Source organism: Phyllobates terribilis, unplaced genomic scaffold, assembly GCF_046119375.1.
Source record: "Phyllobates terribilis strain yellow unplaced genomic scaffold, ASM4611937v1 Scaffold_13__5_contigs__length_258822181, whole genome shotgun sequence".
Taxonomy (NCBI): domain Eukaryota; kingdom Metazoa; phylum Chordata; class Amphibia; order Anura; family Dendrobatidae; genus Phyllobates; species Phyllobates terribilis.
The window spans coordinates 218,388,003-218,401,421 of record NW_027362773.1 but is presented as its reverse complement, the minus strand read 5'-3'; the positions used below and the strand labels follow the sequence as shown (position 1 = coordinate 218,401,421).

General features: G+C 45.0%; 2 non-coding genes across 2 annotated transcripts; both read left to right on the top strand.

Moving 5' to 3' along the window:
• The first annotated feature begins 523 nt into the window (after nucleotides 1-523).
• Nucleotides 524-605, top strand: TRNAS-AGA (transfer RNA serine (anticodon AGA)). The gene has a single exon. It is a non-coding gene; the product is annotated as a tRNA-Ser (tRNA).
• Nucleotides 606-10,141: 9,536 nt separating this feature from the next.
• On the top strand, nucleotides 10,142-10,213 carry TRNAQ-CUG (transfer RNA glutamine (anticodon CUG)). The gene has a single exon. It is a non-coding gene; the product is annotated as a tRNA-Gln (tRNA).
• Nucleotides 10,214-13,419: the final 3,206 nt, after the last annotated feature.

The window sequence follows — 13,419 nt, the reverse complement described above, 5'->3', positions numbered from 1 at the left end:
TGTTTTTGTGGCTTTTTTTTTTTTTGCTCACAAAATGATGCGAACGTCACTCAGGAACCTTCCAGGGGTCTTTCTAACCTTCTCATTGACTTGCATTGCAAGTAAGAAGCAAGCAAAATATACCTGAAGAATGATATGCTCACTTCTGTTAACCACTTGGCGGTTTGTGAAACCTGATGAGGTTAAAAGACGCTCAATACCTGATCATATGAACAGCAAGTCTTTTTGCATGGAAATGAATCTGTTCAGTCTTTTGAGCATTTTCAAAGCCTTTTTCAGGAGGTGTTTGGAACAAAGTCACTCGAAATCCGCCTTATGTATTTTAAAAAACCTTGAACTGTACAAAGTTCCAATTGATGATACCTTTAAATCAGATTTTTACATTTCAGTGAGGCCTGGAATTTTTTTTTTTCGAATTGAAATCTTCCATTTTTTGAGATGTCTTCCAGAAGGATAATCACTGATATTGATCATGGTGGTATAAGAAAAGATGTGAAACTCATAAGAATGAAACAGTGTCTGAGTAGTTGTGGCCGAGTGGTTAAGGCGATGGACTAGAAATCCATTGGGGTCTACTTGAGCAGGTTCAAATCCTGCCGACTACGTCTATCTTCCAATAACATTTTGACTTATTATCTGAGTAGATCAATTTGCACGTTCCCAAGTCTATCCCCCACGGGAATTGTGTGTAATCTTTGGATCTGATTTGTAGAACCAGCTTAACAGCATCTGTAGATCTTCTTTTGATTATTCAGCCTGGTGCGATGTCACTTGTGTGTCACACCACCAATCAAAAATAGCTCAAAGGGTGCCATCAGGTATGTGGTGCAACTCCTCTATCTATCTTTCTATCAAGAAAGTTTAATGCGAAAGTTAAACTTGACTTCATGAAGCAAAACTCATACCATCTATGTCACACCAAGCAACCGTACTCTATAACTTGTGCCAATGTTCGCATGACACATTTTCCAGGTGGTTGAAACTGACAAGGATTTCAAGCCGAAACGGCTTCAAGAAACGACAGCGATTCTTTTCCTGAATCACCCTTTTTAGTGTTTTCCAGCATTTTTGTAAACATAGTTTGGTGATGTTTTTCAAATAATTGTTTTGGGCATTGATTGAGGGTGTTTTTGTGGCTTTTGTTTTTGCTCACAAAATGCTGCAAATGTCACTCAGGAACCTTCCAGGGGTCTTTCTAACCTGCTCATTGACTCATATTGCAAGTATGAACCAAGCAAAAAATACCTGAAGAGTGATATGCTCACTTCTGTTAACCGCTTGGCGTTTTGGGAAACTTAATGAGGTTAAAAGACTCTCAATACCTGATCATATGAACAGCGGGTACTCGTTGCTCGAGTCGAGCAAATTGGACTACTCGGTTGCTCGACCCTAGCAATGAGCCCAAAGTAAGTCTATGGGAAACTCGAGTATTTTTTAGGCGGCTCCCCCCGGGGGTCTGCAGAGGGCCTAAAAATTGCCCAAATTGACGGGAACAGTGCTCAAATGACATGGGAACAGCATGGGGAAGACCCCTGGAAGCATTTCTGACTCCCAGGTCACTGCTGTCAACAACATTGTCAGAGTATTACGCCACTTTTACGGACTCACAATAAAACATACAAAAACTAAACCAAAATGGATTTTCCTGGGAAATATGTTAAGGATCATCCTTTCCAGGGTAATGACTTGTATATAAGGCAAAATAACCAACCAAAACAAAAAATGCTCCTCCACACCTTGGGCTATGTTCACACGTAGCGTTTTTGACGCATTTTTGCACTTTTGCATTGCTTTCAACCAAGACAAATGCATTCACTGGGAAATGTCATTTTAACATTTTACAACCTTATCTGGCCATGTGGTGTGTGACACATCATCAGACACATGCATACAGTGCTGAAAAGACATGGGAACAGCATGAGGAAGACGTCTGGAAGCATTTATGACTCCCAGGTCACTGCCTAAAAGTGTGCCCATCATAAGTGATCCTTGGCACATGCGAACATGCCTCCCGCCATTGCAGACTGGCAACAATCACCGTCCACGTCCTTGTCCCAGTGCAGCAAGTATGCAGCCAGCCACCCACCCTCCCACACGATGCAATACTATACTGCCAAATTTTTGACAGCTGCTTGCACTTGAAATGTGGCCTTTTAGGCTCGTGGAGGCGGAAGCTGTCCACAATCTTATGGCGGCGACCGACTATCCATACTCGGTCCCCAGCCGCCACTATTTTTCCTGGTATCGTCTCCGCCTTCCACAAGCACGGGTCCCACAACATTACCCGTGCCCTCCCCAGTGCACTTACTGGGAAGGACTGCCTAACCACAAACAGGTGGACAGGTGAATGTGGCCAGGGACGGTACGGAGCCAGTCCACAGCTTTTTTTGCTGAGTTGTATTTCACCACAGCCATATTCTTTAGCTTGGTGAAAGGACTTGGGAAACCATATCTACCCAGCTGTAATTTCTCCCAGGAAGTCCTCTAAAGATGCTTTCACTTGAAATGTGGCCTTTTAGGCTCGTGGAGGCGGAAGCTTTTCACAACCTCATGGCGGCAGCCGGGTGTCCATACTTGGTCCCCAGCCGCCACTATTTCTCCCGGTATCGTCTCCGCCTTCCCAAAGCACAGGTCCCACAACATTACCCGTGCCCTCCCCAGTGCACTTACTGGGAAGGACCTCCTAACCACAAACACATGGACAGGTGAACGTGGCCAGGGACATTACAGAGCCAGTCCACAGCTTTTTTTGCTGAGTTGTATTTAGCTCGGTGAAAGGACTGGCATAGAGGGAAACTGTATCTACTCTGGGTGTCATTTCTCCCAGGAAGTCCTCTAATGCAGCTTGTTGCAGAAGCAATGGCAGCCCGTCCAACATCAACTCGCACTTGTCGGTGGTGCTTTCACACACAAACATCTTTCTTTGCGCATTTGATTTCATGACTACAGAGTTGGGCAATGGCCTGATCTGCAATGCGGTTTGGGAAATAACATGCATAAGCACGTCTGATCCACATTAAAAAAGCAGTTATAGAGTGTCCGGGAACCTTCCCCCACACTTTTCTTAGTGAGGGCTGCTTCTCGGCAGGGTTGGACGGTCCCACCAGAGAATCCTCTGGTGTGCCCTGGCTTCCACCTCAGGAGAGTTCATGATAGTGCTAACTTTGCAGCTGCTATGGGGCTCTTGAGCGGGGGAGAAAGGTGAGCCCTCAGAATCAAATCCTCTGGTGGGCACAATGTTTTTCAATCTGAAACAGCTTCTCAGTGGGAGTTGTATTTCACCACAGCCATATTCTTTAGCTCGGTGAAAGGACTGGCATAGAGGGAAACCGTATCTACTCCGGCTGTCATTTCTCCGTCACCAGGTTCCGCCCATTGTCACACACGACCATGCCTGGCTGTTTGTTCAGCAGTGAGAGCCACAGATCAGGCTGCTGTGTTACAGCTTTCAACAACTCTGCAGTACTGGGCGGTTTGTCATCTAAGCATTAAGCATGTTATCTTCAGCACAGCCTGTTGCCGCTTGGCCAAGGCAGTGCTGCAGTGCTGTCAGCTTGTGACTGATGTGGTCATTTCGGAGATGGAGGAGGAGGTGCAGGAGCTGAACAATGTGAATACATTGAGGTTAAATTGGCGACGCTGTTTTTTATACTAAAGAAAGATCCTATTGTTTTAGGGGTTTTTTTACGTTATTTTTTTAAGACAAATACATTCACTGGGAAATGGCATTTTAACATTTTACAACCTTATCTGGCAATGTGGTGTGTGACACATCATCAGACACATCCTGTTTCATTCATGATGGAGGGACTCTGAAAGTCATAAAGCCTATTTTTATAGGGCCAACAGACGGCCCTTACTATTCTTAAAAGACCAGCAGTCGACCCTCACTATTGTTGGAGAGCCATCAGCCGGCTATGCTTTGTTGTTCCCATTATTAACAAGTGGGTCTCCTATACTGTTATTGCGTATGCAGTGACTGTAAGTGCTGCCAAAAATTTGGACGCAACCCAATACCCCTTTGAAAAGACATAGAGGAGGGTCTCATTAAAAACAAATGTAACCATTATAAAGGAGCGGGTCTCCTATAGTGGTAATGCCCATGCTGTGACTGCAAGGGCTGCCAAAATTTGGGAAAAACCCCATTAAGAATTTAAAGACACATAGAGCAGGGCCACAGTAATGACAAATTCCAATTAGAAAGGAGAGGGTCTGCTATACAGTTATAGACTATGCAGTGAGTCCAACGGCTTACCAATTTTAGGAAAAACCCCACTAAGAATTTAAAGACACATAGAGCAGGGCCACAGTAACAAGTACAACATGTTCCCATTAGAAAGGAGAGGGTCTGCTATACAGTTATAGGGTATGTAGTGAGTCCAACGGCTTACCAATTTTAGGAAAAACCCCACTAGGAGTTTAAAGACACATAGAGCAGGGCCACAGTAACGAGTACGACATGTTCCTATTAGAAAGGAGATGGTCTGCTATACAGTTATAGGGTATGCAGTGAGTCCAACGGCTGACCAAATTTAGGAAAAAACCCACTAAAAATTTAAAGACACATAGAGCAGGGCCACAGTAACAACAAATTCCCATTAGAAAGGAGAGAGTCTGCTATACAGTTATAGGGTATGCAGTGAGGCCAACCGGCTGACCAAATTTAGGAAAAAACCCACTAAGAATTTAAAGACACATAGAGCAGGGCCACAGTAACAAGTACGACATGTTCCCATTAGAAAAGAGAGGGTATGCTATACAGTTATAGGGTATGCAGTGAGTCCAACGGCTGACCAATTTTAGGAAAAACCCCACTAAGAATTTAAAGGCACATAGAGCAGGGCCACAGTAAAGACAAATTTCCATTAGAAAGGAGAGAGTCTGCTATACAGTTATAGGGTATGCAGTGAGTCCAACAGCTAACCAAATTTAGGAAAAACCCCACTAAGAATTTAAAGACACAAAGAGCAGGGCCACAGTAACGACAAATTCCCATTAGAAAGGCGAGGGTCTCCCATAGTGTTGGCTTATGCAGTGAATGCAAGGGCTGCCAAAAATTGGGAGGCACTCCAATGCCCCTTAGAAGAGACTTAGAGGGCCTCATAAAAAAATGTTCCCATTAGAAAGGAGCGGGTCTCCTATACTTGTAATGCCCATGCACTAAGTGTATGGGCTGACAAACATTTACCCCTGGGGGGATACATGAACATACTGTATAATTTTTTTTTTTTATGAGCATCATAAACATCTTTAAAAAAATTATGTGGGTGTTGCATCATGGACCACGGTCACCCTATTGATATGGCGGTGGAGGATGAGGAGAAGGAGGAGGACAAGAGCAAATAGCCAAAATCAGGAAGCGTATACCCATGTGTTGGTGTGAAAAGGTGCATGGGAATACACCTCCCAAAAAAAGACACTGGATTTGAGTTTATGTTATCATTCGGTGGTGTTGAGAAGTCTGGCCCAATCCAGCCCTTGTTCATTTTTATAAGAGTCAACCTGTCAGCATTTTCAGTTGACAGGCGGATGCGCTTATCAGTTATAATTCCACCGGCGTCACTAAAAACCCGCTCTGAGAAAATGCTAGCGGCAGGGCAGCCCAGGACCTCCAAGGCGTAGAGAGCTAGTTCATTCCACGTATCCAGCTTGGATACCCAATAATTAAAAGGCACAGAGGAATCAGGGAGGATGTTGGTACGGTTGGCAGGGTACTCTCTCAGCATCTTCCCAAACTTTGCACTCCTTGTGAGAGTACCCCGCACCTCAGGGCCTGCGTGATGGGGGGGGTCTGAGAAAACTTTCCCAAAACTTTGACAGTGTTCCCCTGCCTCTGCTGGATTGTATTTGTGTCTCTCTCGCCTGTACTCCTTGGTTGTCCAACGAACTGTGACCTCTGCCGCCAGCGTGTTCAGATGGGAATTTTTTTAATAGTTCCCCAACAAAGGCCTTCTGGTACTGCCCCATTTTTGTAGACCGGTCCCCCTCAGGAATAAGAGATATTAAGTTCTCCTTGTAGCGTGGGTCTAGAAGTGTCACTAACCAGTAATGACTGTCATCCAAAATTTTGAGAACGCGAGGGTCATGGGAAAGGCAGAGTAACATAAACTCAGCCATGCGTGCCAGACAGCTAACAGGCAAGACTTCTGTGACCTCACCAAGATGATGACTGACCATGCTCTCCTCCTCCTCTCTGTCCTCTGGCCATCCACGCTGAACAGACGGTATGACAGTTGTGCAGGTAGTACCATCTATAGCGCATGAAACTAGCTCCTGTTCTTCCTCCTCCTCCTCATTGTCACCTAATCCACGTTGGGATGAGATGAGGCTGGGCTGTGTGTAATCACCCTGTATGGTTCCTTGCTCCATCTCATCGTGCTCCGCCTGCAATGCATCCTCTCTGATTATGAGCAGAGAATGTTTCCGTCTCCATGAGCCTAACGGGCAATATTTAGAGCACAAGCAGTCGTGAAATGTGGGAATTTAGTACTGTGGCCTGTGGGGCGTTGGCTGTGCATTTGTGCTTGCGTTCCAAGGACTGGGGTATGGATAACTGAACACTGCGCTGGGACAAGGACGTGGACGTGCATCCTGATGCTGCTACTTGAGAGTGTGCAACGACAGGTGCAGGGCAAGAGGCATCTTTGCAAGCACCATGGACAGGGGATTGGCTTGCATGCACAACAACGGAAGAAGCAATGGTGCCACCCGCAGACACTGTTCCTGGACCCCGGGGTTCGGCCCACAAAGTCGGGTGCTTTGCTGCCATGTGCCTGATCATGCTGGTGGTGGTCAGGCTGGTCGTTTTGACACCCTTGCTGATGCTGACCTGGCAGGTGGTACAAATGGCCTTTTTGGAGTTATCGGCAGAGTCTTTAAAAAACAACAAGACTAGGGAAGACCTAACAGTTGTACTGGCAGCTTCCTTCATGTTGGTGTTATGGGGAACGGTTGCCTGCCTTCTTTCTGCGGCCACCACACTGCTTCTTCCTGCCAGTTGGGGTGCTCTGCCTCCCTCCCCCTGTGTGCTGCTGTCCTTGCTCTGCATGTTCTCCTGCCAGATTGGATCAGTTACTATATCATCCACCACCTCGTCTTCCACTTCCGCACTCTGGTCCTCCTCCTGACTTTCTGGCAATTGTGTCTCATCATCGTCCACCTCTTGTGACACTTTCCCACCATCGCCTTCGTGTGACCGTGGCTGCTCAAATATTTGGGTACTGCTACATGCGATTTCTTCTTGCCACGCTTCAAGTGGATCGAGCAAGAGGCCCGAATCTATAAGTGGGAAAGTGAACAGCTCTTCGGAGTGTCCAAGTGTGGGATCAGTTGTCTCTGGACACTCGGCATGGTGGGAGGAAGGAGGTTCAGGGTGAGGAATATGCCGTCCAGACTCACAGCTACTGAGACTTGACCATGTGGAAGACAAGGTGGTGGTGGTGGTGGCGGCTAAGTGACTGGAAGCATTATCTGCTATCCAACCAATAACCTTTTCACACTGCTCTGTGTTCAATAGTGGTGTTCTGCGGTCCCCTATTAATTGTGACAGGAAGGTCGAGAGAGAAGATGTGGGTGTTTGCTGTGGCACAATTTCAGCTTGCCCTCTGCATGCGCCATCATCACCATCACGTCCCTTGCCAAGTGCCTTGCCCATTTTGGAGGACAATATGTTCCACACTCACAACAAATGACTCAATTTGGAGCGAACTTATATGTGAAACCGTGTGACGGACAAACCACAGTTTTAAATACCTGGCCTGTAGGTAACTATTTTGAACAGCAATATGGTGTTAATTGCTTCACTGACACACTGAAACAAATTTTTCATGGAGGCCAGAAATGCAGTATTTTCTGAAAACGTTTATGTGATCCGTGTGACGGAGAAAACACAGTTTTAAATACCTGGCCTGTAGGTAACTATTTTGAACAGCAAACCGGTGTCAAAAACTTTGCTGACACACTGAAATTTTTTTTTAATGGAGGCCAGAAATGGCAGTATTTTCTGAAAACGTATATGCGATCCATGTGACGGAGAAAACACAGTTTTAAATACCTGGCCTGTAGGTAACTATTTTGAACAGCAATCTGGTGTCAATTGCTTCACTGACACACTGCAACAAATTTTTAATGAAGGCCAGAAATGGCAGTATTTTCTGAAAATGTATATGTGATCCGTGTGACGGAGAAAACACAGTTTTAAAAAGCTGGTCTGTAGGTAACTATTTTGAACAGCAATCTGGTGTCAATTGCTTCACTGACACACTGAAATTTTTTTTTAATGGAGGCCAGAAATGGTAGTATTTTCTGAAAACGTATATATGATCCATGTGACGGAGAAAACACAGTTTTAAATAGCTGGATTTTTAGCGCTGTAATATGGAAAGGACCTGGCTGTATTCTGCAGTGACAACAAGCAAATGGCGCAGAAAAACTGTGTTCTCTGGATTGCTTTTAAGCAAATAATGAGGATTAAGATCCAAAAAAAAATTATTCCTGGCCCCTGAGACCTGGGCCTTTGTATAGAGATATGTAACAGCAGCAGCAGACAAAACTGGAATGAAGCCTCTTGTGCTATATACACTGCCTGCCTGCTATCTCTACAGATAGATTAGTCCTCAGAAGGACTGTTTGTTGAGATGGATATGTGCCTCTAATATAGTTGGGTATACCTACGCTAACTAGAAACAACCAAATCTCTCCCTAGCTCAGCAGCAGCTCTCCCTACACTGTCTGATTCTGGAGTGACTGTGACGAGCATGGTGGCTGATATAGACCTGATGACGCTGTGCGGCCAGCCAATCACTGTAATGCCACAACCAACATGGCTACGGCATTATAGTAAGTGGCAGGCAATCCCTGCATGTTCATTGGCACTCTAAAGAGCGCCAAACATGCAGGGAGGAGATCCGAGCTCCCGTTGAGCAACCCCAGAAATACTCGGCGAGCGCTGAGCATGTCGAGCAGTGAGATGCTCACTTGACCGACAAGTAGCGAACATGCTCGCTCATAACTACTGATCAAATGAACAGCAAGTCTTTTTGCATGGAAATGAATCTGTTCAGTCTTTTGAGCATTTTCAAAGCCTTTTTCAGGAGGTGTTTGGAACAAAGTCACTCGAAATCCGCCTTATGAATTTTAAAAAACCTTGAACTGTACAAGGTTCCAATTGATGATACCTTTAAATCAGATTTTTTAATTTTAGTGACGCCTGGAATTTTGTTTCCAATTGAAATCTTCCATTTTCTGAGATGTCTTCCAGAAGGATAATCACTGATATTGATCATGGTGGTATAAGAAAAGGTGGTGAAATGCACAAGGAAGAAACAGTATCTGAGTAGTTGTGGCTGAGTCTAGGCGATGGACTAGAAATCCCTTGGGGTCTCCCTACGCAGGTTCAAATCCTGCCGACTACGTCTATCTTCCTATAACATTTTGACTGATTATCTGAGTAGATCAATTTGCACGTTCCCAAGTCTATCCCCCACAGAAATGGTCTGTAATCTTTGGATGGGATTTGTAGAACCAGCTTAACAGCATCTGTAGATCTTCTTTTGATTATTCAGCCTGGTGCGATGTCACTTGTGCGTCACACCACTAATCAAAAAAAGCTCAGAGGGTGCCATCAGGTATGTGGTGCAACTCCTGCTTTTTTCCAGCGAACACAGACACTGCCGTGACTGATGGACTGGGATATGAACTTTGATTTGCACCAACTCTACTTGAACTATCTTTCCGATGGTACCTTTAAGCACACCATGAAAAATCTTTAGTGACTTCTGGATGAGCAGAAGTTTTGCAATTTCTTTTTTTCTCACCCTTTTTCCAGCGAATAGATCCAGCACGCTAATTATTAGCCAGATTTCATCAACATTTTAAAACTGTCCTTGTTGTGATATCATGGAACTTTAACCACACTTGTGGAATAAAAAGGGAGGAGATATTAATTTACCACTGTGTATTAGATATACATTTGCAGAACAGCTTTAGAACCTGTTTTCACCATAATGCATGAATTTCCCAGGTTCCACTGAGATTTGAACTCAGATCACTGGATTCAGAGTGAATTTCTCACATTTCCACAATTTACACATGCTCTTTTCACCGTTTTAAAAGAAAATCCAGCCAGCTCCATCATCCATATGGTTCTATGGTGTAATGGTTAGCACTCTGGACTCTGAATCCAGCGATCTGAGTTCAAATCTCAGTGGACCCTGAGAAATTCTTTGAGCACCGCGGGTTTATCTTTTCTGCTCACCAACTCTACTTGAATTATCTTTCCGATGGAACCTTTTAGCACACCATGAAAAATTTTTAGTGACTTCTGGATGAGCAGAAGTTTTGCAATTTCTTTTTTTCTCACCCTTTTCCAGCTAATAGATCCAGCACCCTAATTATTAGCTAGATTTCATCAACATTTTATCTATCTATCAAGAAGGTTTAACGCGAAAGTTAAACTTGACTTCATGAAGCAAAACTCATACCATCTATGTCACACCAAGCAACCGTACGCTATGACTTGTGCCAATGTTCACATGACACTATTTCCAGGTGGTTGAAACCGACAAGGATTTCAAGCCGAAACGGCTTCAAGAAACGACAGCGATTCTTTTCCTGAATCACCCTTTTTAGTGTTTTCCAGCATTTTTGTAAACATAGTTTGGTGATGTTTTTCTAAGAATTGTTTTGGGCATCGTTTGAGTGTGTTTTTGTGGCTTTTTTTTTTTTGCTCACAAGATGCTGCAAACGTAACTCAGGAAACTTCCAGGGGTCTTTCTAACCTTCTCATTGACTTGTATTGCAAGTATCAACCAAGCAAAAAAATACCTGAAGAATGATATGCTCACTTCTGTTAACCGCTTGGCGTTTTGGGAAACTTGATGAGGTTAAAAGATGCTCAATACCTGATCATATGAACAGCAAGTCTTTCTGTGTTCTCCTTTGCTTCCCCGACTCGCAGACCCCTCTGGGGATGGCGAACAGGAAGACTCCTTGTCAGCCTGGGGGTCCGATCAGGACCGAGCCTTGGACACAGAAGGTTGTTGACAAAAGTCTCCGCCTTGCCGGGTGATACAAATTTGCGAAAGGAACCACCTGGGTCTTTCAACCGTAGAGTAGCTGGTTAGCGGAGTTGAAAGCGGATTTTTTCCTTATGAAGCCTGGTGCAAATAGAGCTGAAGGCCTTGTGTTTTCTGGTTACCTCGTTGGAGTAATCTTCAAAAAGCAAGATTTTATGGCCTTGAATGATCAGTGGGTGGTTCAGCTGTTTGTATGCCTGTATAATGTCCGCTTTATCGTTAAAATTGAGAAATTTCATGATGACCTGTCTTGGCCTGGATGCATTCCGGTTCATGGAGGTAGAAGGCAGGGGGCCAAACCTGTGGACTCTCTCCACCTTTTTGCCCTCGGGTAGTTTTAGAGCCCTTGGAACCTCATTTTCACATAATAGCTTCAAGGTATTTTGTACTGTAGATATGACTCCGGTAACCCCACCAAACGCAAATTGCTTCTACGGGAGTGATTTTTCAAGTCATCAATGCGGTCTCTCAAGAACATGTTTTCACGATCGATACCTGACATCTTGGCGTGGTCCTCCTTTGCATCATTCTCAATAGTTCATACTCGTGATTCTAATTCAGTCAGCTGTTTGGATTGCTCATCCTGCCTGACCTGTAAGTCCATCAGGGCAGTGTTAAGCGTGGATTGAATTATGGTTTTAATTTCAGGTAGTAGTTTAGCCGTGACTTCAGCTGCCAGTTCTGTAGGGTCCATTTGTGTTTCCCCTTTCCTTGAAGTAGACGTGAGGGGTAGTTTGAGGGGATGGCCCGACTCTTCTCCACCCTCAGTTTGGGAAAGCTGTTCCTCTTGGTCAAGAGTGGGAGCCATCTTGGGGAGATTAGAGATGTCAATATGGCGGGAAGAAGTAGGCTGTTTTTGCCCACTACGAAGGAGGTAGCGGTCCATATAAGCAAGTGTTATTGTTTAAAGATAGCCTTCAGCTTGGCATCAGCTTCAAAAACCATGATGATGCAAAGATCGAGAGTTAGGTGGCTGGATGAAATGTACTGGGGGTGAACATAAGCGGTTAATCAGAATTCACATGGTCGGCGCCTGAACCAGAAGTCTCACAGATTCATAGTTTGAAAACTGTTCTTATTTCATGCTTTGAGAAAGGAAAGTCACAAAAGCAAACTGCCTATTGTCCAGTTATAAATTTTGGATGCAATGCCAGGGCTGGATACTAGATGGCAGCAGAGACCCTGGTTGAGACCCCAGGGATAGTGAAGATGGAACGACATCTTTTATGAGTTCGGGCTGCAACTCCCTTGTGGTCCACAAGATGGCGATTGGAGCTGGCAATAATTTGTAACTGCTGTTTCTCAAGGGTCCACTAGATGGAGCTCAAGGATTAGAAGCAAGTAGCAGCCACTAAAAATATAAATGCTCACTTTTTTTTCCCCTTTTACACTTCTGCCATCAATAATCAGTTAATCTCCCTATAATATAGGGGGCAGGGGACAGTTCTGACCCCAGAGGGCAAACAGGACCCCACAGAGGCTATGCGTCTCCCAGCCTTCCCCTGACACCACAGAGCTGTTCCGCCTTGGGTACCTCTATGTACTCTAAGGCCAGGACCAGGATTGATGTGACGGCGTCACGAGCTCCACCAGGTAATCCTCGGTCTCCGGCACCGCTCCCAGGCCCTCCAAACGCCAGGCCTTCCCAACTGACGTCAGCAGCTCCGGAGCAGGAAGCAATTAGAAAAAATTACTTTTAGCGCGTAAAAAATTATATTGCTGTAATCATAATGATATGAAAAATAAATCTGTCTTATCCATACAGTCAGACAATGGTCAAACAATCAGAGGTCAGCGCAGGCCGCACAGGATTAATATACATAGCCGAGGTCAGGAGCAGAGAAATAGGAATAAACGGGTAGGCAAGCCGGGTCCGAAAACAGGAGAGACAATACAAGATGGCACCTTAAAGGGAACTAGACAGAAACTAAACTAGAACCTTAAATCAGGCAAGGAGTGGTGGGAGGAGTAGCCTAATAAACGCTCTACTGCTTGGGGAAAGGACAGGGAAGCTAATCTCTGCAGGATACAAGGTGATTAAGTTCCTGCAGAATCTGGCCTTGCCTTCCTATAACCAGGTGGAGACTAACTAGCAGCAGGAGGATGCAGTAATGTTGGAAATGCTGCAAGAGGCAGCTTAGCGAGACAGCCCAAGACTGAGGAGAGCAGAGCGGTGACCACAGTGAGTAGGTTGGCGCTTACCACCAGTGTGAGTCACCAACATTACAGTACCCCCCCTTTATGCTCCCTCCTTTTTTGGCCAGACAGTCAGAGAAACCTTTTGAGAATGGCAGGGGCGCAGATGCTCCCAGCGGGCTTCCAAGACTTTTCCTCGAGACCAAAA